We start from the raw sequence: 27,523 nt of genomic DNA, 5'->3' as shown, positions 1-27,523 counted from the left end.
TGCCATTTTGGGGTAGCCCTCTAGAAAAATCCTCCATGCTCTGTGTCCTTCACAAGCTGGACAAATAATTCAAGCAATATTAAAAAAAGAAAAATATATATAATAATATGTGCAGATGGAAGGAATGCAATTAAATGTAAATCCTAGGATTTACTAGGTGAAAGAGGGGTGGTTTATGCTTAAGACTATGCCTTCAGGAGACCCCAGAAGTGGAGAAAGGAATTGGGAGTGCCAGAGGTAGAAGAAATCTGCAATAGGATGAAAAAAAAGGACTTTAAAGTTAATCCAATCTAGTTAAAAGGAGAATGACTTACTCAGGCGATCCCAGCAACTGCATTTTCAGTTCAAAATAATCTGTGTACCACAGAGGTATTTCTGAAGATTGGTGCCCAGAAGCCCACAATACCTTCGACAGTCTACAGTGAATGATTAGAATAATTTTAGACTGTGCAAAAAATTTACCATTTAACAAATTTCCCAGATGGCTTTCTACCCTTCATTGTTTGAAAAGGAATAATTCAGGTGAATGATTGTAGAGATTATAGGAAAGATGAAAGATAACTCAAGTGAGAAAGGTGACTTTTGAGGATTGTGACCTCAAGAAATATCAGATTCATGGGGCGTTTTGTAGAATCTGTAAAACAAAAATTTTAAATGAAAGGTCCCAATTACAAATCAAGAGTTTGCATTTTAAAAATAGGTCATTGTAAAACAGATGTTTTTTTTTTTTTTTTACTCTAATACTACCATAAGCAATTACTGTCTCACCCATTTCTCTACTTGTATTAGCCAGAGTTGTTCAGACTCACAGAACCAACAGGACACATATAAAGGAGACTTATTGTGAGGAGTGGGCTCATGCAGTTGTGGGGGCTAAGAATGCTGTAATTTTCTGTTTGCAAACTGGACAGCCTGCAAAGCTAGGTGTAACTCAACCCAGGGCAAAGATCTGAGAACCAGGGAAGTCAATGACAGAGGTGCCAGTCTGAGGGCAGGAGAAGACAGGATATCCCCCAGCTCTAGTAATGAGACAGAAAAGAATAAAGAAAACAAAATAATCAAGTGGGGGAAATATTCCTTCTTACTCTTCTTGTCCTGCCCAATCCCTCCAGGGGAAGGGAAGACGACTACTACCTTAGGAGGGCGATGTCCTTTAAGGACTGCCATGAAAATATTAATCACATCTGGGAATAGCCTCCGACACAGCTGAAAGTAATGATTCATCTGGCATCCTGTCAAGTTGACCTAAAAACAGCTGTTACAAATTTAGTGACGTTAACAACAGCCAACCATTTCCAGTTGAATTTTCAAAAAGTGTTCAAAAGTAACCACTATAGAATTACCTCACTCCTTTGCTTTTTTGGGGGGTGTGATTGAGTCAAAGAACCCTATACATATATTTTCCCTGTGACTGGTTAAAGCCATGAGCTATCAGCATTCCCATACTACTAGAAAGTCACTAGCATCTTTGTAAAAACATATATATATATTTTTACTTATTTTGGGACGGAAATAAATTGAGAGGGTAGAGATAGAAAGAGAGAGAGAGACATGTGAAAATTTCCCCCCACAGGGCAGGTAGGAGGCTGGGGTTTGCACTGGAGCTTTGAACATTGTTAATCTGTGTAGTCAGCCAGGTACACCTCTGTCTGGCCCTCACTGACATTGTTAAATATATTTTTTTTCCCCTCCAGGGTTATTGCTGGGGCTTGGTGCCTGCGCTATGAATCTATTTTTCCTGGAGGACATTTTTTAAATTTTTATTTATAAAAAGGAAACACTGACAAAAACCATAGTATAAGAGGGGTACACACAATTCCCACCACCAAACTCTGTATCACAACCCTTCCCTTGATTTTCTTATTCTTTATCCCTCTGGGAGTATGGACCCAGGGTCATTATGGGGTGCAGAAGGTGGAAGGTCTGGCTTATGTAATTGCTTTCCTACTGAACATGGGCGATGACAGGTTGATACATACTCCCAGCCTGTCTCTCTCTTTCCCTAGTGGGGCGGTGTTCTGGCAAATCAGAGTTCCAGGACACATTGGTGTCGTTGTCTTTCTAGGGAAGTCTAGGGAAGTCTGGTTGGCATCATGCTAGCATCTGGAGCCCAGTGGCTGAAAAAAAGTGTTAACATATAGAGCCAAAAAAAAGTTGTTGACTAGTCATGAACCTAAAGGCTGGAAAGTTCATATGAAGAGTTGGGGGGTTTCCGTTTTGTAGATAAGTTAGTAGGCCTATTTTAGTTGTATTCCAAAGAGTCCATGTCTATGCTAGTTTTTTTTTTTTTTTTCTTGAGCCTGATATGCAGGTGGATCTAAGTTATTGTCTGGGGAGATGATGTCATGGCTGGAAAAAGGACCTTTTCCCATTTGTATTGCCCTTGTGGTTATTGTTATTGCTCTCATTACTGTTGTTGTTGGGTAGGGCAGACTGAAATCAAGAGAAGAGGGGAAGACAGAGAGAGGGAGAGAGAAATAGATACCTGCTTCACCACCTGCGAAGCGAACCCCCCTGCAGGTGGGGAGCTGGGTGCTCTAAGGGAGATTCCTATGCTGGTCCTTATGCTTTGCGTCATGTGTGCTTAACCTGCTGTGCCACCACCCGGCCCCCAAATCTTTTTAAAGGGCTCTTTAAAAATATATATGTATTTATATTAATTATATATTTATTTCTTTTTAATTTAAAAAAAATATTTATTTATTTTCCCTTTAGTTGCCCTTGTTGTTATATTGTTGTGTTGTAGTTATTATTGATATCTTTGTTGTTGGATAGGACAAAGAGAAATGGAGAGAGGAGGGTAAGACAGAGAGGGGGAGAGAAAGATAGATACCTGCAGACCTACTTCACCGCCTGTGAAATGACTCCCCTGCAGGTGGGGAGCTGGGGGCTCAAACCAGGATCCTTAAGCTGGTCCTTTCACTTTGCGCCACGTGCGCTTAACCCACTGCACCACTGTCTGGCTCCCAGTTATGTATCTTTAATAGTGATAGACACAAACAAAAATAGTAAGGGAGATGAGGAGAGACTCACATGCAGCCTGCCCCACCACTTACAAAGCTTCCCCTTGCAGATGGGAGCTGGGGCTTGTACTGACATTTTTATGCATAATAAATCTGTCCTCTGCTTTACCACCACCTAGCCCTCACATCATTAAATCTTACCAGATCCAAGGTTAGAAATCCCAGAACCAGTTTAGAAAAACTCATCCTGGGGGTCGGGCGGTAGCACAGTGGGTTAAGCGCAAGTGGCATGAAGTGCAAGGACCCACGTGAGGATCCCGGTTCGAGGCCGGGGCTCCCCACCTGCAGGGTAGTCGCTTCACAGGCAGTGAAGCAGGTCTGCAGGTGTCTGTCTTTCTCTCCCTCTCTCAGTCTTCCCCTCCTCTCTCCATTTCTCCATGTCCTCAGTCTTCCCCTCCTCTCTCCATTTCTCTCTGTCCTATCCAACAAGAACATCATCAGTGATAACAATAATAGTAACCACAAAAATGATAAAAACAACAAGGGCAACAAAAGGGAAAAATAGCCTCTAGCAGCAGTGGATTCGTAACCCTAGAGGCAAAAAAAGAAAAGAAAAGAAAAGAAAAGCAAAACTCACCCCGAAATTTTAGTTCATCCAGATCTCTCTTTTATTAGAAGTTTCTGACTTAGTCTGTGTTGGCTGCTGTATCAGAAATACCATATACTGAGTGGCATAAACCACTGAGATTTATTTTTCATAGTTCTGCAGGTTGGGATGATCAAACCTCTGCCAGGTTCAGTGCCGAACTTACCCCTGTATCCTCGTATAGGAGAAGGCTGAGAGAATCAGCTTTGATGAGGGTTGCTAAGGCTTCACTTATGCATACCATCACTTGGGGGAGTGGGGTTTCAAAGCAAGAATTTTGTGGAGAGATACAACATCTCAGTTCATCACACCGTAATTTTTTCTTGATTATTATATTAACTATTAAATGCATACCAAGGGTCTGCTCTTCATCATACACATGGCTATGGCTTTAGTTGAGGGTCTCAGTGAGCCTTATCCAGACTAGTTGTGTAACCTCTTAACTGGCTGACTAGTGTCTCCTTCACTGCGTCCATGTTCTTGTTTGCTGCATTCGTGCTGTTGTTGGTTGAACTGTGTCCCTTTTCTTTCCTCTCCTCTTCTTGACCTCAAATGTTCACATTCTAGTTCCGACTCACTGCCAATGTGACATTATCTGGAACCAAGTTCTTCATCAATGTATGAGTATAAATTTCTGTTGTTTAAGACACTAGGTTAGTGCTAGTGACTTATATTAAATTTAGGAAACAGAGTCAGTGGTCCTTTTTTTTTGTTTTTTCCTTCAGCTCATCAGCAGGGAATTAACACAGCCTCCTCTCCCAGCCTATGTGTGGTAACCCTGAGCCGGCTATGCAGCCCATGTGTCAAGTCTTTATTTTTTGCGCAAGGGAGAAAAAGGGAAGGAGAGATGCCACAGCACATTTCCACCATCTGTAGAACTCCACAGGGGCTGTCCGGAGTGCTCACCCGTGGTACCAGTTCTGGAGACCAGGATCTTTTGCATGCATGGCAAGGTATGTGCTCTACCAGGTGAGCTAATTCTAGGTGCTACAGCTGTCCTTTTAAGACTACATGGAATTAGGTATTTCCTTTTCTCAACATTAATCAATAGTTTCTAATAGTCATATGTATATATATGTAAACATTAGCAAGGTACATGTGGGTTTTTTTAGTCACTGTGTAACACCTATTTCATTACTCGTCTATTCTAGGACTCTCTCTCTCTCTCTTTCTGTCTCTCATTGTCTGTTTCTCTCTCTCCCTATCAAACAATGTGTACTTCTCTTATTCTGACCCTGACTTTCATTTGTCCCTTTGAATATGTTCATTCCTCTATGAAAAGTGTGAGCTCCTTTTCTAAAGTGAATTCACTTGGAAGCACCACACATAGCTATTCACGCAGCTGACACATCGTCTTTGGGTTTTCCTTCACCTCTCCCCTGTACAGTCCTGGGCACTCCCTACTTTTATTTTTGTAGTTGATGAATAGCTCAGCTTTTGCACTTATCAGATTATCTTATAGAGATTTATAAAGTCTCCTCTGTCCCCATTAGGTGATAAAGTCCTTGAAGCAAGGAGCCTTGTGTTATGTTGGATTGCTCAGTGATTCCAGTCATGCCTGACACATGGCCTCAGTAGCAATTCGTTAATTGAACTGGGGATGAATGAATGATTATAAACTTACTGTAGATCCAAAATGTTTTTATCATTATCTCCACAAGAGAAAACCTGTATTTCTACTAACAGAAACACTTTCATTACTTGGCACAAAATGTGTAAGTCATATTAAATTTCTTCATTCCTCGTGTCTTTCCAAGCCTTTTTAAAATGGACTGTAAAGTCAACATCACCTCTTCCATATCAGCTCAGCCAACTGCACTGTGCTGCTCTTTCTCCAAGTCTACTTAGAAGATGATTATTCTGCCTTGAAAAAAAAAGTGTTTCAGATAGCTACACTTAACATTCCAGAAAGTACAAGTACTGATGAACCAAGACACACAGTTCTCTGATGTACTGCACTGTAGTGTGCCCTCAGATGGTTTATTGAAATGGGCACTGTGACATCACCCTGATTCATTGTGGATTCAAAATTAGCTTAGTTTTAAAGTTATTAAATGTGGTAATTCTATAACTGGATTTGAAGCCAGATGAAATAATTTCAGTACTGTACAGGATGAATCCCTTAAAAAAAAAAAGCACAGGTTTAAGAAAAGTTAACCTGATCTTGAATGGATGCTTAATTTTCTCTAAGTTTTAATCAAAGGTGGACACATGGATGGATAGTTAGATAGCTGATGGATAGAAAGGCAAACAGACATAGGTAACCATATATTTAATTCTTTTTAAAAAATATTTATTTATTCCCTTTTTGCTGCCCTTGTTTTATTGTTATATTTATTATTGTTTTCTGTCTTTGTTGTTGGTTAAGACAGAGAGAAATGGAGAGAGGAGTGGAACACAGAGGGGGAGAGAAAGAGAGACACCTGCAGACCTGCTTCACCTCTTGTGAAGCGACTCCCCTGCAGGTGGGGAGCGGAGGGTTCCAGGGATCCTTAAGCCGGTCCTTGTGCTTTGTGCCACTTGTGCTTAACCCATTGCACTGCCACCTGACTCCCCATATATTTAACTCTTTCATTGCCTTTGAGGTGACAGTTATGGTTTGGTGCCTACACATGAAATCCAGCTTTCCCAGTGGCCACCTGTTTCTCTCTCTCTCTCTCTCTCTCTCTCTCTTTCTCCCTTCTTCCTTCTTGTGGTCAGAAATAAATTCAGAGGGAAGGAGAGACAGAGAGGTAGAAAGAGAGACGCCTGCTGAACTTCATCACTGATGAAGTTTTTTCCCTGCAAGTGGAGAGCAAGGGCTTAAATAAACTTGGCTCCTCGAGCCTGGTGATCTGTGTGCTCATCCAGACATACCACTGTCTGGCTCCATCTATTTGATTCTTTGTACAAATACTGAATCAGTGATGAGAATAGGAGACACCTGAAATTTTAATTGAAGGAACAGATAGATGTTTTGCTAACTTCTTGGTTACTTATTTTTTCTTTCATTGCTAATTGTCCTACCGTAGCTCTTGGAGAGACTGAAAAAATAAAAACTGGGCTTTGAGAAAAAACATTAATAAAAAGGATGTGTCATAGTTGAGAACATGGATGAATAGACTCTGAGATGAGCTTGACCTGGACTCAGAAGTATATTCTCACCTCCACCAGGGGTCCCATCAAGCAGACTGTAAGCTCAGCCCTGGGACTATACTGAAAGCCATGCCCCTACAGACGGCTGACCTTTCCCCCTCTGGACAAGGATTCCTTCCCAGATAATTCTGTTTCTTTCTTATTATCCCCATTTAAGCTGTTTTTGTCTGTTATTATCATTATTTTACAAGTGTGTGTACAGTGTATATCCTCTAAAATCCCCTAGAAACCTTGAGCGTTTCAGTCCCCACTGGTCATTAAACTAAGTGACAGCTGGAAGACTGGCAGGCAGGCGTGGGTGAATGATGGCATTTTCCTGCTTGCCTGAAGTTCTTCAGTGGCAGGATGTTATAATAGAAGCAAATTCAGAATTATATGCAACTTGGGCAGTTTGCACATGTGGAAAATGGAGTACAGAAAGATAAGAGATCTCTTCCAGTTTTCCTTCTCCTCTGCTTATCTGACCTCTTTGAAAAGAACTGTGTAGGGGCCAGGCAGTGGCACACCTGCGTAAGCACTCACATGAGGGTGCTCAAGCCCCTGATCCCCACCTGCAGGGGGAAAGCTTCACACTGTGGTGGAGCAGATCTGCGGGTGTCTCTCTGTCTCTCTATCTCCCCCTCCCCTCTCAATTTCTGGATGTCTCTATACAATAATAAATAAAATAAAATAAATAGTAAAATATAAAAAGATTACATTATAAAAAAAAAGAGTTGTGCTGTTCAAGTAGAGTGAAATAATCTCAAAGAAATCTTCACCACCCATTCCCTCTCATCTGTCTGCTTCACCTCCAGTGCTGATCTGGCTTTCTTATTGCATTTGAAAATTAATTACTGATGTCACTATTGTTGCACCGGCATTTTGAATGATAATTATGTTTGTACATATTAGGTTTTTAAGGAAATCCCAAAGTGAACTAACTCATTTTGGAATCTTTCCTGCCTAGGATTCTTGGTGCCTAATCAATGTATTTTTTTTTCTTTAAAAAATACTTTTAGTTGAGAGAGATGAATCAGAAGGCTGCTTTATGGAGTGCTCTGGGGACTGAACCTAAGGTCTCATGCATGTGAGTCCCATGCTCTGCCAGCTAAGTTACCTATTCAACTTCGAGGCTGAGACTTTTCATTTTTTGCCTGGCTCCAGGGCATCATGCATGAAACCATAACTGTCACCTTCCCAAGGTCAGTTCTCTCATTTGTCTATTTTAATGAGTTGAAAGATGAGGAGAAACCGAGCAGAGACATCGAGCACAATCCCACCATCGGTGCTGCTCCTCTAGTCTATTTATTTATGGCGCTCTCATGTCACGCCATGGCTCAAACCACAGACCCCATGCATGGTCAGGCACGTACCCTAGTAGATGTGCAGTCTTCCAACCTGTTGATATTTGCTTACTAAATTCTTTAAAGAAAACAAACTAATATCTAGAAGGAGAATAAATAAATGAGTGACTCAACAGACAAATGAGTGAAGAGCAAACAGCCTGCCACATTAGACACTCCTGAATAAAGATTGGCAACCGAGGAATTAACCTTACACTTTTGAGAGGGTGTTAAAACTCTGTCTATAGCTAAAAGATGTTGGCAAGCTGGTTTTTAAAAAATTCTTTACATCAGGATAGATATCAGAAAGAATTTACATGTGTTTCTAGGTCATTGATACCTTCACATTCCTACCCATCCATGAACAAAAATAAAATATTATGGAACTTACCTAAGGATAACTTCAAAATGGGTTTTAGTATGTGACATTGGTTTGTTTACAGTAACTTCATCAAGTATGTTTTTTGTTGCTGCTGTAACCTAGATTTAAAAAAAATACATTTTTGTTAGCATTAGAATAATCCTTTTCAAATTACTAATGAAAATATGTATTTGTGAATACCACAACCTATGGTAAAATATATTTACATTTTTATCAATAATGATTGTACTTATTCATACTTATTTGAATCAACACTTACTGGGGATGTTCTGTGTGCAAGAACTATACTAGGCCCTAGACAGAAAAGAATAGAAAAAGAAAGGGGGGAGGAAAGAAGAAAGACAGGAAGGAAGGAAATCTGTCACTAATATTATTCTCAGGGCACACACAATGTATTTTTATGACATTTAGTCAAGCTGGAAACTCCAAGATTCCTGTAATAGCAGCCAAATATAAATGTTAATGTGTTGCATTGCATTATGCACAGTTAAATACATTTGTAGACATATATCCAAGAAATCTTGATATTTTAATCAATCATGAAAATGTTATCGCTACACCCAAATGCAAATGATACTTCTAACTCATGCTGAAAATTAATCAACTAAGAGACTGGGTACAAAGGGTTACCAGACAAAATAATCTGGGTACTTAAGGAAAGCATATGTTAACTGTTCAATAATTTGAGCAACCCGAAAATTGATCACAAAATTAAATTACCTAATAGTTTCTATGGGCATTAATAAAAGGACTCAGGTTTATTTACTAAGTACCCTGTGTGAAGCAGTACAACGGTTTTCACCTGCAAGTAATTTGTTAAAGATAAATAAAGAGAAGTCCTCAACCACAGTAAGAGTTGTTCTCAGAAGTGCAACATTTCCTGTGGGTAGTACTGCAGGAACGTTTAAAGCCTCCAAATGGTTCCTCAGTGGTCAGAGTAGCAGCTAAGAGATATGAATGCCCTGTGTGATCACTTCTTCTTCTAGTGTTTGCCCTTCTTCCGTAGCCAGTCAACAGTGTCAGGTTGAGCCTGATGTAAAGTTTCGAGACCTCCTTTGAATCTGGAGAGGTGGCAGTCGTTGACTATGTGGGTCATAGTCTGTCTGGAGCCGCAGGGGCAGTTCACAGTGTGATCACTGCTGGGCCCAGACTCCAGCAATTAGCCCTAGGGGCATAGTTTGCTTCATATGGGCCACACATGCCTTGGAATCCCACCCGCTTTCATAATTAGCACCTTTATCATAGTTTTCTACAACAAGTGAAAATACCTCAAGATCTCTAATCAAAGGTACAAATAACTCCCAAAGATGTAAATGTTGGGGTAAGCACATGAATCAGTGACTCAGCCCACCACTGAAGTGACATCAACAGCTTGAATATATTATGTCCAATGAGACAGACCATGTCTGCAAGGCTACAATCTGTTTTTCGTCCTCAGGCTTAGGTGTATGGAATTAGGATAACTTAGTGCTGTGTTTGTATGCTTAGAATTAAGATGTCAAGGGTGGAATTTCTTCTTCTTCTAGCGTTTGCCCTTCTTCCGTAGCCAGTCAACAGCGTCAGGTTAAGCCTGATGTAAAGTTTCGAGACCTCCTTTGAATAAGAGGCTATTATGGTGCTTTAAACCCAAGGCTGAGCTTGGCTGGTTGAACTTTGGCCAAATCACTGCTTTCTTCGCTCCCAGGCCATAGCCTCTCTGGATTCTTGTTGTTGATGCTTTCATCCTGTAGACTGATGGTGAATAATGCATTCCCTATGAAACATCACTGGCAAGTCTGAAGGCACACATTTACTAATTTTTTAAAGTAGTTATGGCAATAGTTCTTGAGAGAAAGTTCTGACTGACAGCTCACTGTAATAAAAGACTGATCTGCAAAAGGTCCAAAATAAACAGAAACCTATAGTTCAACATCTGGTTGACCATAGTTGTTGTGACCCCAACTGGAGTTTGGGACTATTAGCATATGAATGACGTCACCCTGAGGCCAGACACACAGAGAAGGGAATGTATAAAAGGCATGGACTTGGAGCAGGTTGCTCTCTTTGGCTGCTGCTTCTTCTCCTGGTCAAAAGCATCTCGACGTAGATGCTCTAGGTATCCGCCATGGCTACTTCTTCTAGGAACTGAACATGTTTACCCGCTAGCTGGTAAACTTTTGGACCCCTCTACAACCATGAGCAACCTTTACCAGAGCTGATAATGTTTTATCTTATGGGACTAAACTTTTGATAACTGTACTCAGACTTTATGGACCTAGCGTACTCTTAACCCTTGATGGTAATTTCTTATTTTGCCTTTTACCTGTTTCACTCTAATAAACCATGTATTGTTTAAACTCATTCCCAGTTCCCCGCTGTGAATCCTTAAGCACCACAGTCCCACAAACCCTTTAAAAGTTAAATTACAACACATATTCAGACTCTAAATCCAGTTGCTCATATTTATATTAATTTTCCATCTCTCCTTTCTGTGCAAAGATTTTATGTTCAGATGAGTAGTATCTGTGCAAGAGTCCACACATAGTCTTGAGAGTGAAAGTTGGGGGGGGGGGCTGGGTCGTGGTAGACTGGGTTAAGCACACATAGTATGAAGTGTAAGGATCCCGATTTGAGTCCCCTCCCCAGTTCCCGCACCTGTAGGGTGGTCACTTCACAAGTGGTGAAACAGGTCTGCAGGTATCCCTCTGTCTCTCCCCCTCCCTATCTCTCCCTCCCCTCTAAATTTCTCTCTGTCCTAAAAAATAAAAAAGAGAGTGAAAAATCTTGTGTAATAATTTGATATTCAGTTACCCATAAATTTGAGACACCAAGATAACTTATTAAGTAAAGAGAAACAACTCAAAGTTCACATACTAAAATCTTTAGTCTCTGAATTTTTATATTTTTATTCTATAGAATTTTGAATCATTTCTAAGCACTTCTTCATGAAATGAAAACGGTTGAGAGAATAGACAAAAGATTATATGTACTCCCTCCAAGTGCTGTCAGTTGACAAGTCAATCACCCTGTACTTTCAGTACTTCCAGGAGACAAATTGCATCAAAACAAATTAGTTTCACTTTCCATAATCTGATCACATACATCCCAGTTGAAAACTAATAAATAGTATGGCTTGGCTAACACTAGCCATCTCTTTATATCTATCATATATTTATCTCCATCTGTCTATATATCATCTGCCTATCTGTCTATCCAACCATTTATCTACTGCTTTTGCTGAGCTCTGCATTCTATTATCAAGTCTATCCACATCGAGTAATTACTAATGAACCAGTGATGCAAGAGACTTGAAAGTCTACTTCTCCTTTCACCTGCATTAACGCTGCCCTTATATTCATGACAACCTAGCTTTTAATTACCCACAACTGAGTTTTGGAGTGATGGAGAAGCAGAAAGTAAAGGACAGGTGGAATGAGGCAGATGTGGACACATCAGTAAGCGACAGTATCAAGGAGAGCTTGCTAACTTCTCCTACACAGTGTTCTAGATCTGTCCTTTAGTCAAAGCAATCAAGTTGGCAGTGTAAGAGATTAGAGTTTTGTCTACTGACTAGTGTTTCCATTTTCTTTGCTGAATCACTATGCTCCACTAATTTAAAATGTGTTTCTACTTGGGGTTCTGACTTTAAAAGAGCATGCTACCAAGTAACTACATACCACCTGAATTCATAAAGCCTTTCTTTCTGGCTCCACTTTTTCTTCATCTTACTTGGCTAGTCCAGCACAGTTTTTCAGAGCTCATTATTTTTATTCATTCAATAGTGACACAATACTATGCACACACACACACACACACACACACACACACACATAAACACATACATATGTATGTGTATAGACACACACATATATGTTAATTATGGAGTTGCACACAAGAAATAATTTTAAATTGTACTACTTACCATATCCATCATAGTGTATGAAAAAAGATCAAGAAATTCTTTTCTTCTAAAATTGGTAATTTCATAAAGACATAACCACTTTAGGATTCTGAAATTGTAAAAGTGGATACTAAGTAGTGTATCTATTGTTTGAAACAGCCAGCTCTTTGGGTGTGCATATTGGAAGTCTGTGTTCTTTTCATCCAGCTGACTTCTAGCCCCCAACCGTAGCTCCTTTGGTGAGGACGGTGATTTTATTGACATGTCTTTGGTGGATGCAAAAACCCTCCAGGTTTTGCTTCTGGAGAGGAGGCATATGAGATGAAGTGGAGAGTAAAATTTTGTCACATTGTCACAAACTGTGGCAAATGGAAATAAATTGAAGAAGCCTACAGCTCTGTCCGCCTGAGGCTGTGATCTCAGTGGGGGTGAGTATCAGAACAATGAGAAATGTAACTGGATGATCCCAAGACAAGTTATGGATGAGCTAAGTTAGCTTTTCATATATTCCTTATTGTCTAGGAAGCTATCTGAGTAGGAGACTCAAGAGATCCTGGCAGAAAATAAAAGCCGAATGAAACTTGACAAATGACTCAATTCTGAAAGTACTAACTTGAATGTAGGAGCACAGTTGCATAGCAGGCACTCAAAAAGACCTTCTGTGCTTGGAAATCCCGTGAGTCAAGATACCTGCATCTAGTTTTTATTCAGATTCGTATTTGATCTTGGCAAAAAGCTCACCTGGATATTGTTCTTACTATGTCATGCATAGAACCCAAGTTCAAGCCCAAACCCCAGTACAGTGCTGTAGTGTCTTTCCCTCTTTTTCTGCCTCTGTCTTCCTATTTCTATGTGAACAGGTCACAGGAGTGATGTAGCCATGGCAACAACAACAAAAACCACTATTTGACTTAATCTAGGCAGGCACAGGGGAAAAAACAGGACTGAAAGTCCATCCACAGTTTTAAATAAGAATAAGAACAATTGATTACTGACATCAGGAGAGAGAGAAAGTAAACAAACACACAAAAAACATGACAGGGAGATTCCAAAATTCAAATTTAAAGCATGTAATGAAATCTCTGGAAAGCCTGTTAGAATTCAGAACTAATAAATACACTGTGTAATCTTGTATCACATCTGGAATGAACACAGACATACAACATGCAAAGAAACAAAAAACTAATTCATACTGAAGGAATAAATTTAATTTTTTTAAATTTTTTAATTATATTTATTTATTTTCCCTTTTGTTGCCCTTGTTGTTTTTATTGTTGCTATTGTTATTGATTTTGTCATTGTTGGATAGGACAGAGAGAAATGGAGAGAGGAGGGGAAGAGAAAGACACCTGCAGACCTGCTTCATTGCCTGTGAAGTGACTCCCCTGTAGTTGGGGATCCGGGGGCTTGAACCAGGATTCTTAGGCCAGTCCTTGCGCTTTGTGCCACGTGTGCTTAACCTACTGCACTACCACCCGACTCCCTAAGTTTAATTTTGAATGGGCCTAACCAAATACTGGAATCAGTAGACAAAAATCTTTTAAGAAGTAATCCTTTAAAATGTTTGTCTAATTAAAAAAAAATTTATTTATTGGATAAAGACAGCCAGAAATTGAGAGAGGAGGGGGAGACAAAGAGAGGAAAAGAGACAGAAATACACCTGCAGCTCTGCTTCAACACCAGTGAAGCTTCCCCTACAGGTGGGGGTCTGGTGCTCAAACCTGAGTTCTTGCGCATTGTAACGTGCGCTCAAGCAGGTGTGCCACCACCCAACCCCTTAAATATGTTTCAAAATTAAAGGAAATCATGTTCAACGAATGAAACAAATAATAATGGCTTCAAAAATGCCACAAAATTAACAGGCAGTGCCCTTAAATGGTTGTTGGGGTGGTCTTAATAGAAATGCACAGAAACTTCAACCCCACAGGAAATGAATATAGTCTCTTCGCAAGTGCCCACGGAGTGTTCTCGAGAATCACATGCTAGCATACACAAGCGATCTTAATGGATATATGAAGATTAACATCATTTAAGTATCATTTGTATCACAGCAATATGAAGCTAGAAGCAATCAATTTGGGGAAACTTCCAACACTGTCCAAAGTGGTATGTTTCTGAATAATTCTTCAAGAAAGAGATCAAAGGAGGTGTACAAAGAACAGCTGGAAAGCAACAAAACAAAGGGACAAGTTATCAGGTCTTATGGGATACAGTAATATCAACATTAAGAGGGAAATTAATAGCAGTGAAGAAAAATCTACATCAATAAAGAAGAAAGATCTATGTTGATTATCGTTGTGGAGGAACACTGAATGATTATGGTAGATGCAGTAGGGAACTATATGCTGTGATCTTACAGTCTGGCTAACCACTGTTATTATTACCTTTCCAGAGCACTGTTCAGCTCTGGCTTATGGTGGTGCAGGGGATCAAATCTGGGACTTTGGAGGCTCAAGCATTGAGGCCCTCTTTGCATAACCATTATGCTACCTCATCCCTGCAGTCCCCCACTATTAATTGTTCTAACCCTACACTTAGTATATACATCTCTCACATTTGTGTGAGCCTGTTATGTGGTCTCTGTAGTCTTTATTTATTTATTTTTTTTAAAGACTCATGCTTAATGCTCTGAGGTCACAGTCTTTTTTATTATTATTATTTCCCTTTTGTTGCCCTTGTTTTTTATTGTTATAGTTATTGCTGTTGTTGTTATTGATGTTGTCATTGGTAGATAGGACAGAGATAAATGGAAAGAGGAAGGGAAGACAGAGTGGGGGACAGAAAGGCACCTGCAGACCTGCTTCACCGCCTGTGAAGCGACTCCCCTGCAGGTGGAGAGCCGTGGGCTCGAACCAGGATCCTCACACTGGTCCTTATACTGTGTGCCATGTGCACTGAACCCACAGCGCTACCACCCGACTCCCTGTAGTCTTTATTGTTAGGGACAAATGGTAGAAATGACATAATGTTGAGTAGTATAATATGATTTTAAATGTTATATTTATGTTATATATAATTTGTGTATATATAGTGAAATCAGAAAGCACTAATAGAGTATTACACTGTCAAAATAACCAAATTATAATTAGTACTCTGTATTATTGAGGGAGATATTGTTCTAGGCATTGTAAAGCAGTAATAATAATAATAAAGTTTCATTCTTCAATAAAACAGGGAATTCTGATTGTGAAAATATGGAAAAGGGTCCTTTGTTACATTGTTGGGAATGGTGTGGCTCTTATGGCAAACAGTTTGGAGACTATTTAAATAAACATGTTAGTACCCAATGAGCCAACAATACCACTCCAAGGCTTATATACTCAAAGCACAGGGGAGCACAAATTCAGAAGGATATAGGCACCTCTTCTCACACCCTCCTTCTCCTCCCTCTCCCCCTTTCTCCTTTTCCTCCCTCTCTCTATACTTCTCCCTCTTGCTTTCCTCCCTTCTCTTTGTTATCACCTGGGTTTCACTGCTCCAGGTTGACTTTTCAGAGAGAGGGAGAGAGAGAGAGAGAGAGACTGAGACTACAATATACTATTTCCTCCAGTGCAGTGGGACCTGGACTTGAAATGTAACAAAGTAGGTGGACTATCCAGGTGAACTATTTTTTGAGCCTGATAAATTTTCCTTTTACTGTGGCTATATCTTGAAAGACAAAGCAAACAAACAAACATAAGCAAATTATAACAAGGTTTCTTATGGTTCCTTATAGTAGATAGTGTTGGGTTGTACCATGGAAAATTACCATTTTTTATTGTTCAGAAGTAGCCAAACATGAACTATTTGACTTATGAAAGCACTGCTGTGGTCAAGAATTTCCTCTCTTCTAAGTGCTGATTTGGTGCTCTTTGAAGACTCATTGCTTTGTCAAACAAAAATTAGCAAGAGTTTTAGCTGTCTCTCTAAACTGATTTTAACAAGCTAGATTTATATTAAAGATTCCAGTAAAAGCCACTCTAATTCCTGTAGCTATCCCAAAGTTAGATTGACAGTTTGTCTTTAATTTCCTTTTTCCTTAAATATTTTTATTTTAATCAATTCACCCAATAGTGTATAATGTGGGGCTGCATTTTGTTGCTCCAACAGTTCATAAATTCCGATTAAGCTGCCTGCCTAAAAAAATCCTATACTATTCACTAGAAGCTTTTGAGAGGAGGATCAAAGTTTCTGGAGCTTTGAGACACAAAGGAGATAAAGAACCAGTGAAAGGTCACTGGAGGCCAGGGAGAGAGACACTGAAGACAGAGCGCTAAAAAAGGAGTTCATTTAAGCACAGTAATTTGAAAACAGACACAACAGGAGACAATCTATATTATCTTTTATTTGCTCATCTTTTTTTGGTTTTACTACTGCCAATTCCACCCCTGTGGTTCAGACCTGGCAGCAAAATCTCTGTTACTTTCCAGCAGCTTTTCACAAGTTGATAAGGAACCAAACTTGAGGGAAGAAAAATAAGAATATGGGGATGGGGTGGTAGTGGTGGTGGTGGTATGGAGTAGGGTGACAGAGGGACTAAAATCCCTGACTTTTTTTTTAGCCTTTTCCTCAATGTACATCTTACTGCCTTTATTATTTTTTTTCCTAGCTCTCCTTTGATTTTTTTTTTTTTTTCTGAGGCTGCTGACATCCCAGTGCTCTGGGCTTTTTCAGACAGAAAGAGAGAGAGAGAGATACAAAGAGAGACAGAAATAGAGGCAAAGGAGTGGGGAAAGACACCACAGCAGTGAGGCTTCCTCCACTGTGTTGTGGGTCAGAGTTGAACCTGGGTCTCACACATGGCAAAGTAGACATTCTCCCAGAGGAGCCATCTTGCCGAACCTGACAGGCTCACCTGGAATGTGGTGACAGTGAAAATCTGAACCTGATCTAGAAATGTGTCTGCATCTGACTGCCATAAAACTTCTTAGTCTTGGTGGGTTTATGCGTCCATAGGAAGGCTTCAGTGTGAGTGTGTATATCTTGGTCATAATGACTGTTAGTGAATTCATCTTCACGTTATCGGAAGGACAATCTTGTGATATTTAGAGCCCCAGGAGAAGCAGCATCTCAATTGTTATCTTACCTGGTAAATGCAGTTGTTTTTTTCAGTGAAGTCATTAGCTATTTTTGGATGGAAAATTACATACTCAAGATGAATTTTATCAGGGGAGGGGGTGGGTTATGGGGATTGGGTGTTGGGAATTGTGTGGAGTTGTACCCCTCCTACCTTATGCTTTTGTTCACTAATCCTTTCTTAAATAAAAAATTAAAAAAAAAAATACATACCATCACCACCATTCTTGAGCTGTCAAAGGCTTATTTCTTCATATGGACTGAGTACATCGTACTCAAAGTTCCATGAATGGCTTGCTAAGTTTTAAGTTCCTCATAGTGATTCATATCAGTGATTATCAGGGCACCTTCCTGAAGCATCAGTTGTGGAACAGATTGATCAATACGTCCATTTTGGATCTGGTTCTTTATTGCACTTATTCCAGAATTAAAGAACTGAGATTCCAGTGTTCTCTAGTTTGTCAAGTGTGTTGAGGAAATCACTCTGTTATCCTTTTTTTAGCCTTAGTGTGTTGAGAATAATTTCTTTTTAAAAATTGCATTTATTTATTGGGTGGAGACAGATAAATCGAGAGGGAAGGAGGAGATACAGAGGGAGGGAGAGAAAGAGAGACGGAGGGAGAGAGAGAGAGAACCACAGCATTGCTTCCCCTGTAGGTGGGCACCAGGGGCTTGAACCCATGTCCATATGAGTTATAACATGTGTGCTGTAACAGATGCACCACCACTGGGTCCCTTAAAAATACTTGCAAATAAGACACCCTGAATGATGTCCAAAGAAATCACCAAGGTATTTCTCCTATTCTTAATGTGCCTCTGTACTGGAATTGGATCCTTTCCAGTAGTTTTTCACTTAGATTCTATAATTTCCTTTCTAAGTTTAGCGCTTTAATTTCACCTTAAACTAAATCTTCTTTATCTTCTGTTTAATAAGTTTCTTCTGTTTGTGAATGATAAACCCAAAGAGAGAACATAATACACTGAATGTAACTTGTTTCCCCTAGACAGTTTTCCTGAAAGTAAAGGAGAAACAAGATTAACTATGACCCACATTGTTGTTTTCGCCGGGCTGGCTTCACAGGCGGGTAACAGACGACCAGGGACTCATGGTTGAGCTGTAGGCAGTATCTCTTTATTCATGCAGGACCCAGCCCAATCTAAGCCGAGCTAAACTAAACTCAAGTACTGTAAAACTCACAATGCTGTCTTATATATACTTGCCAAGTAGGGTGGAAACAGGATGTGACATAGAGAGGGTGGAGAGAAAAGTGACTGGTGAAAATCAGAGTGTGACAAGGAGGGGGTGGAGCAGGCGAGAATCCTATCACTGAACCACCAATGCCCTGGAGGGAGGGTGGTGCTTGTTAACAGCAGTTATGTAAATAGAATGCAGTGGTTATGTAAATAGAATAGTGTTAAGCAGGGGGGATTTAAACCAAATGAAACAGAAGGGGTCTCATGCATACCAACAATAGGGGTCTCATGCATACCAACACCACATCAAATATTCCCTTCTGTACACAGTGGGTGGCAGAGAAATTTTCAAATACCCTACAATCACTCACTCAATCAATCAACCTCTTTCTCTCTCTCTCTTTCTGAATATTTTCTCCACAAGTCTTACTGAACTATCACCAATCTATAACATTGTGTAATTTAAGGTTTACAGTGTATTAATTTGATGCATCTACAAATTGCAAAATAATGACACCATAGTGTTAGATACAACTCCCACCCTCTCACCTGGCTGTATAACCTAGCAAGTCAAATGGAAGGCCTGGAAACTGGCATTTTCATCCTGCAAATCCTGGAACACAAAGGGAGGTGATTTGCATGAGGTGAGCCATCTTGTCGACCTGGAAAGAGATGCAGCCACCCCACCCTCTTTAATCCCCATCCCCACCCCACCCCCAGGCACCTGGAATAAACAACAGGTGATTCATAGAAGAGGAGCCACCTGGCAATTCTTCTTCTAGCGTTTGCCCTTCTTCCGTAGCCAGTCAACAGCGTCTTGGCAATGAAATGTGCAAGAAATAACGGACATTGGCAAAACAAACAAACAAATAAAAAACTAAAGGGCCTGCATGCTTGAAAATAAACACTTAAAAAATAACTAAAAGATCCTCAGCAATGGCATTCCTACCCCAGCTTCCATGTCTAAAAGCAGTGAATAGTAACTGCACAGGGAATGGAATGGACTTGCCTGGTATAAGATAGAACTGAGACACCTTTAATAGGGGCTTCAATAGGACACTGGATGAGGTAGATTTGGGTTATTTCTCCTTCCTCCTTCCACAGTGCACAGTGTTTATTATCTGTCTTTAGTTGATGGGTAAGGGGCAAATGATAACAGAAAAGCTTAATTTTTAGTCTATATTTCAGTTGTCATTTCTTTCTTTTACTGTCTTTCTTTCCTTCTTTTTTTTGTGTGATTACAACAGTTAACAGTCAGTTTCTTAACAGTGTTCAAATACCATATTTATACCATATTATTAGCTACAGTAAAGATATTGTACACTGGCTCCCCAAGTGTGTTCATCTTTTTAAATGGAAGTTCATGCCCTTTGACTATTGTTAAATCCTCTCCCTGTTTTTAACAGTTTCTGATAGTCACCACTTTACTGTTTATTTATAGTTGTCTTTTTATATGACTACAAATTAATAGGAGTGTGCATAAACACCATTCCCACCACCAAAAGACTGTGTCCCATCCGCCCCCACTCCATGAAGCTGAACGTCCACCCTCACCCTCAACCCAGGATTTTTACTTTGGTGCCCTACTACAAATTAAGTCAGATCCTGCTTTGAGTTTCCCTTTCTGTTATTCTTTCTCAACTTCTGTTATGAGTGGGATCATCCCATACTCATCTTTATCTTTCTGACTTAGCTCACTTAACGTAATTCCCCCACCTCCTTTATGTCCTCTCTTCTTAGAGGGAGACATTCATTGGATTTAGAGCCCATTCTAACCCAGTTTGGTTCCTTCTAAAGGAATTACAACTATCCTGAACCTCTTTCTTAAGATTTTATCTATCTATCTATCTATCTATCTATCTATCTATCATCTATCTATCTATCTATCTATTACCAGAGCACAGATCAGCTCTGGCTTATGGTGATGTGGGGGATTGAACCTGGGACTTTGGAGCCTCAGGCATATGAGTCTCTTTGCATAACCATTATGCTCGCCATCCCTGCCCTCCCGAGGACCCTATTTCTAAATAAGATCACACACTACAGTTCCAGAATGGCATGAATGCTTCTCAGCACTACTCAGTCTACTGTGATCGGCACTGTCAATCAGTGACCCTGCCTAAATTTACACATGGCACTCTTCCTGGATGACTTCTTCATTCAGATTTAGAGACACAGAGAGATGGAGAGAGACCCCGCTGCACTGGAGTTTCCCAAATGCCTCAGCACCTCTCACGTAGTGCTGGGGTCTGAAGCCAGGTCACACAGACCCAAAGCACACAACCTACCCAGCGAGCTATCTTTCTAACCCTATAACCAAGTGTTTGGAATTTCCTTAGTATTGGTTAGTGCACTATTCATGAACGGTGCAAGTACTTAAAAGTTTATTTTATTTTATTTATTTATTTTCCCTTTTGTTGCCTTTGTTGTCTTTTTTATTGTTGTTGTAGTTATTGTTGTTGTTATTGATGTCGTCATTGTTAGATAGGACAGAGAGAAAGGGAGAGAGGAGGGGAAGACAGAGAAGGTGAGCTAAAGATAGACACTTACAGACCTGCTTCAATGCCTGTGGAGCAACTCAGGTGGTGAGCCGGGAGTTCGAACCAGGATCCTTATGCCGGTCCTTGCACTTTGTGCCACGTGCGCTTAACCCGCTGCGCTACCGCCTGACTCCCTAGTTAGAAGTCTTGACCAGCTATGTGCTGAATATATTCAGGGAGACTTAGGTAACATCTGTGACAATCTCTCCTTGAAAGTCCTGTTTGTAAAGTCCCATTAAATATGTACAAACCATGCCACAGTGGAAGGAGTATTCTGATTATTATACTAGAGGAAAGAGTCAGATTGAAATTGAATAAAGAACTTAGGAATTGTTAGAAACTTGTGTTACTTGAGTGACTCTTGTAAACAATGGAAATGAAGCCTGTTTGAATGCATGCCTTTTAAAGCTGACTAAATACTGGATACATGATCAGGTCATGTTTTTTTCTTGACTTTTGCAGAATTCGACAGCCAGTTTTACTTTAGTACACAATTTCCCTCTTTCCTCCTGAATATTCCCTTCTGTCTCTTTTTATGCTTTTATTACATTATCAGTTTACTCTCCCTTGCTCTTTTAAACTTTTATTGGTGATTTACTATTCTATACCTACCAATAATAACTACCAAAATTTTCTCAAAGTTTTTAAGACAGGCTGGATTTTTTTCTTTGCAAGTACATGTGTTTCAATTTTCTACTTTTAAATTTTATTTATTATTGGATAGAGACAGGGAGAAATTGCAAAGGGAAGGGGAGATAGTGAATGAGAGATACAGAGAGACACCTGTATCTCTGCTTCAACACTTGTGAAGCTTTCCCCCTTCAGGTGGAGACCAGGGACTTAAACCTGGGTCCTTGTGCACTGTAGTGTGAGTGCTTAACCAGGCACCACCACCTGGCCACTGTTTCAATTACCTATATTTACCAACTGAAAGAAACCAATCTATAGTTGTCTTTCACTTCCTTGTTTACTTCACTAAGCATAATCATTTCCTGTTCCTCCTTATTTTTTTAATTGTCATAAAAATCTTTTTTTTCTGATAATTGTGTGTTCTATAGCAGTGGAACACTTAATGCTAATGTGACAGCCATATATCAACTAAATCTGCCTTGTTTTTAATTTTCAGTTTGATCATTGAAAGTAAAGAAAGGGGAAGGGTATATTAAAGTATCTTAAAATATCATGGTGGATTTGAAGTTGTTTTATTTTTTCTCATCAAGTGAGTATGAGGCTTTGGCCTTTCTAGGGTTTCTTCCTTTGCAATATGTATAGGTAAACTTACACTAGATATTTTTTTTTAACTCTAAGACTTAAGTTGTATTACTATTTATTTTGCTGAATTCTATGATTCTCTGGAAACATCCACCCACATACTTAATATTTTCTAAATAGTAATTTCTAATTTCAGTTTCTTAACATACCCCTTAATTCAGTTTTGAGTGCATTACAGAGTTGATAACTATTTGCTTTTCTTTAGCTATTAAGCCTATTCCAAAAAACTGTTTGAATAATTCCCAAACTCTATTTTTATCTCCATTTGGTTTATAATTTTTGAAACACTGTCCAATTTCCTTTTTGAAAAAGACATCTGGGGAGTCAGAGGGGCAGTAGCACAGTGGGTTAAGCACAGATGGCGCAAAGCACAAAGCACAAGGACTGGCATAAGGATCCTGGTTCGAGCCCCCGGCTCCCCACCTGCAGGGGAGTCGCTTCACAGGTGGTGAAGCAGGACTGCAGGTGTCTGTCTTTCTTTGCAACTCTCTGTTTTCCCTTCCTCTCTCCATTTCTATCTGTCCTATCCAACAACAACATCAATAACAACAATAATAACCACAACAATAAAAATGAGAAAAAAAATAAGAAAAAGACATCTGAATTTTCCTTATGTTTATTTTTTTTTCTTTTTAAAATTTCTCATGCTTCCTCCAGACAATTGTTTTTACATACCTGGATCATTACAATTATCTCTTTCTTACCTGAGTACTTCTAAAGAACTTTCTTTATCTGAAAGGTAAACAAGTAAACTAGCTTAGATGCAGATTTGTAGTTTAGAGTTACATAATTCTATATGTATGACTCTAACAAAGACCAAATTAGCTGAATTCCAGCTTGTTTGCCCGATGTTTAGAAACTCCTACGATGTATAGTTTTTTCTTGGCTTTTTATCAGCGTTTTAATTTAAAGATCATGTATGTATCTATTTTTTTTCCTGAGAATGTAATTGCTCTTTACTTTAAAAAACCCAGTGGGGGGGGAAGAATATTTATTTGTGTAATTTGGTAATGCTTAGAAGAAAAAGAGAGAGTTGCTGGGATAGATTTCAATTTACAGATTCTTTGCAAGAAATTATTCTAGTGTTTTCCCTGTAAAACGGATCACAGAGAAAGGAGTAACAACTTACCATAGGTTAAAAAAAGATAAGGTTAGTAAATTAAAAATGGCCATGAGGCATAAATAATTCACATTATTATATAGTGGCAAAATCATGACTTCAAGTGACTTTTGACTTTAAGTGACTCTGAATCATAATCTTTAACAATAGCAAAACTTACAGAGGAATCTTTAACTTCAGTTAGTATGTTTATTTCCATTGCTGCTATCACTGTAGTAAGTATTACCTTATTTTGCAGGTACTATAGAGAAAAGTAAATGTTTCTTGAAGAGACAAATTATGGAATGTGGGACACCATTCTTTTCAATTTAAATTGGGGCAGGTCTAAGCAAAATAGTATTTATTTAAGTATTATTATTGAAAGGGTCTACAAGTAGCCATGGAACATAGATTCACCTTTCTCCCAGAATGTGGCTTTTAAATATTTCATCTCACTGAGACTACAGGGACTCCTTGGTGACATACTTATTTTCATGTCTGAATAAAGAGGCTTTAAGGTGAATAAGAGCTATCTTATTGCATCATACTGAAAGACAGTGATGAGTACATTTAAAAAAAAAGTTACCTTGGAAAATTCCCAACAGTTAAAATTTGGAGAATTAGAACATCAAAATAATGATAACTGTGATAGATGTTTATCAAAATACTCTTTGCCAAGTCAGAAACCCACAGTTATAATAAAAAGTAAGACAAGAACATTTACAGAACTATTCCATGGGATCAATGTGGAATAAAATGATAAAGTTGTTATTTTGCTAGTATCCAGTATAATGATTGATTCAGCAAAGATCTCCAACAATGTTGAAACCAAATTATGACAGAAAAAGTGCTGGGGTACACAGAGAGGTCGTTTTTCACCAGATTTTCATCTCTGAAACCCAGAAGTTCTGTTGGGTTGTTGGAAAAGTCATGACATGTTGTTTTTCTTTATTTTCTATGCAAAAAGACATAATGACTTCTCCAACAATATAATAGTTTCAATCTCCCTTGACACCCAAAGTCAGAGCTGAGCACTGGTATCTGTCTCTCAATAAGGTGGAAAAAAAAAATGTCTTTGGGATAGTTTAACTTCTGTTTTTTTTTTTCAAGTTCATGTATTTCATATCTGTAGATTCCATATGTGAATGAAACCATCTTTTAAAATTTTTATTGCAGAGTAGTATTCTACATAGATCTTATAACTTTATCCAGTCAGCTGTTGGTGGGCATTAAGGCTGCTTTCACTCTTTGGCTAGTATAAATAATGCAGTTTTGAACACAAGGGTGCGTATGTCCCTTGGACTTAGCTATTTTAATGCTCTTTGCATAAATGTAGTAGAGACTTTATGAGAACTATGATGACAATCATTAGGTGGGTGGGGGTGCCACATAACTTTGGTAGTTAGTACAGTGTGGAAATATACCCTGTAATATTGCTAACCACTATTACTCACAGATAAATAGTATAAAAAATAAATAAAAAATAAAGTTATTGGGGGAGTCAGACGGTAGCGCAGTGGGTTAAGCACAGGTAGCGCAAAGCTCAAGGACTGGCATAAGGATCCGGGTTGGAGCCCCCAACTCCCCGCCTGCCAGGGAGTCACTTCACATGCTGTGAAGCAGATTTGCAGGTATCTGTCTTTCTCTCCCCCTCTCTGTCTTCCTCTCCTCTCCCCATTTCTCTCTGTCCTATCCAACAACAGTGACATCAATAAATAGATAAAGTTATTGGACCAGAAACTATTAAATACTTAGAGGAAAATATTGGCAGAACTCTTTTACGCATAAATATTAAAGACATCTTCATCTATAACGAAATGGATCCAATTACAAAGAAGACTAAGGCAATTATAAACCTATGGGACTACATCAAGTTAAAAAGCTTTTGCACAGCAAAATAAACCAAACAAAGAAACCACTGACAAAATGGGAGAAGGTCTTTACATGCCATACATCAGACAAGAGTTTAATAACCAAAATATATAAAAAGCTTGCCAAAATATATAATAACCAAAATATATAAAAAGCTTGCCAAACTCAACAAGAAAACAAATGACCTGATCCAAAAATGGGGAGAGGACATGGACAGAATATTCACCACAGAAGAGATCCAAAAGGCCAAGAAACATATGAAAAAATGTTCCAAATAACTGATTGTCAAAGAAATGCAAATAAAGAAAACAATGAGATACCACTTCACTCCTGTGAGAATGTCATACATCAGAAAAAGTAGCAGCAACAAATGTTGGAGAGTTTGTGGGGACAAAGGAACCCTCCTGCACAGCTAGTGGGAATGTCAGTTGGTCCCACCTCCATGGAGAGCAGTCTAGAGAATTCTCAGAAGGGTAGAAATAGACCTGCCCTATGATCACACAATTCCTCTCCTGAGGATATATCCTAAAGAACCCAGCACACCCATCCAAAAAGATTTGTGTATGTCTATATTCATAGCAGCACAATTTGTAATAGCCAAAACCTGGCATCAACCCAGGTGTCCAATAACAGATGAGTGGCTCAGCAAGCTGTGGTCTATATACACAATGGCATACTGCTCAACTATTAAAAATGGAGACTTCACCGTTTTCAGCTCATCTTGGATGAAAACTGAAGAAATCATGTTAAGTAAAGTAAGCCAGAAACAGAAGGATGAATATGGGATGATCGCATTCATAGGCTGAAGTTGAAAAACAAGATCAGAAGAGAAAACACAAGTAGAACCTGGACTGGAGTTGGTGTATTGTACCAAATAAAAGACTCTGGGGTTGGTGTAGGGGAGAGTACAGGTCCTAGAAAAGGATGGCAGAGGACCTAGTGGGGGTTGTATTGTTATGTGGAAAACTGAGAAATGTTATGCATGTATGAACTATTACATTTATTATTGAATTTAAAACATTAATCCCCAATAACAGGAAAAAACAAGTTTCTGGAGTCCAGAATTTTTACATAGTCTTAGCAAAGATATTAAGACTGAATCTGTATTATGTGGTACAAACAAGATATTCAATGATTGACCAGAATACATATACATGTACTAGTGTATGTGATTACACATATGTGTGTTTGCATTAAATTACAGATTTATATGATTTTATGGAACAAATCACTGAAAAAAATGGCCTGATATTTACCCTTCAGTGTCTGATATATCTAAAAAATGCTATTTAGTGAGCTGTAAATGTTCTAGCCCATATGAATATAGGTATATATTTTTTATAAAAACTTTCCATAACTTAGGAGTATAGTGATTTCAATGGGATATGAGCAATACTGTTTATCAGTCTTGACATTCCATGTGACTACTTGGAGTTTTATTTGTGTGAGACGTCAAGATAATCAGGCAGAGAAGAAAATGTGATGTATGATTTCTTAGCTCGGTATGGACAAACTTCATGCAAAGGTATTATATAAAATTACTGCATTTGAGTGCAGTCTTTTAAATGGAAATGTATCCCTTTAAACTGTTAGTTACTTTGAAAAGAATGAGTAAGAAGAAGACTATTTCAAATTATTTCATGATGACTAATGAAAATAATATTTCAGTTGAGCACACACAGAGTGTTAACAATCTGTTATGTGTCAAGAATCTCAGACTTATAAAAAAACAGATGGTAGTGAGCCTCATCCTCAGTGAAGAACCAACTACATATTTCTTAGAGTTTCTAGACTCTGATTTTGATGACTTGACAGGATTCACCTCTTTACGTTGTTTTTCTTAAGGAAATTATATTGAGGCAGAATAATCTAAACATGTGTTGATAATATATTTGGTTAATATAGTTCTTCTTCTTCTAGCGTTTGCCCTTCTTCCGTAGCCAGTCAACAGCGTCAGGTTGAGCCTGATGTCAAGTTTCGAGACCTCCTTTGAATCTGGAGAGGTGGCAGTCGTTGACTATGTGGGTCATAGTCTGTCTGTAGCCACAGGGGCAGTCGGGTCTTCTCTGGCTCCCCAGCGATGGAACATAGAGGCGCACAGCCATGGCCTGTTCGATAGCGATTGAGGAGGGCCCAATCCTAACGTGCTAGGTCAAAGCCGGG

Source organism: Erinaceus europaeus, chromosome 15, assembly GCF_950295315.1.
Source record: "Erinaceus europaeus chromosome 15, mEriEur2.1, whole genome shotgun sequence".
Lineage (NCBI taxonomy): Eukaryota > Metazoa > Chordata > Mammalia > Eulipotyphla > Erinaceidae > Erinaceus > Erinaceus europaeus.
This window is presented reverse-complemented; position numbering follows the sequence as displayed.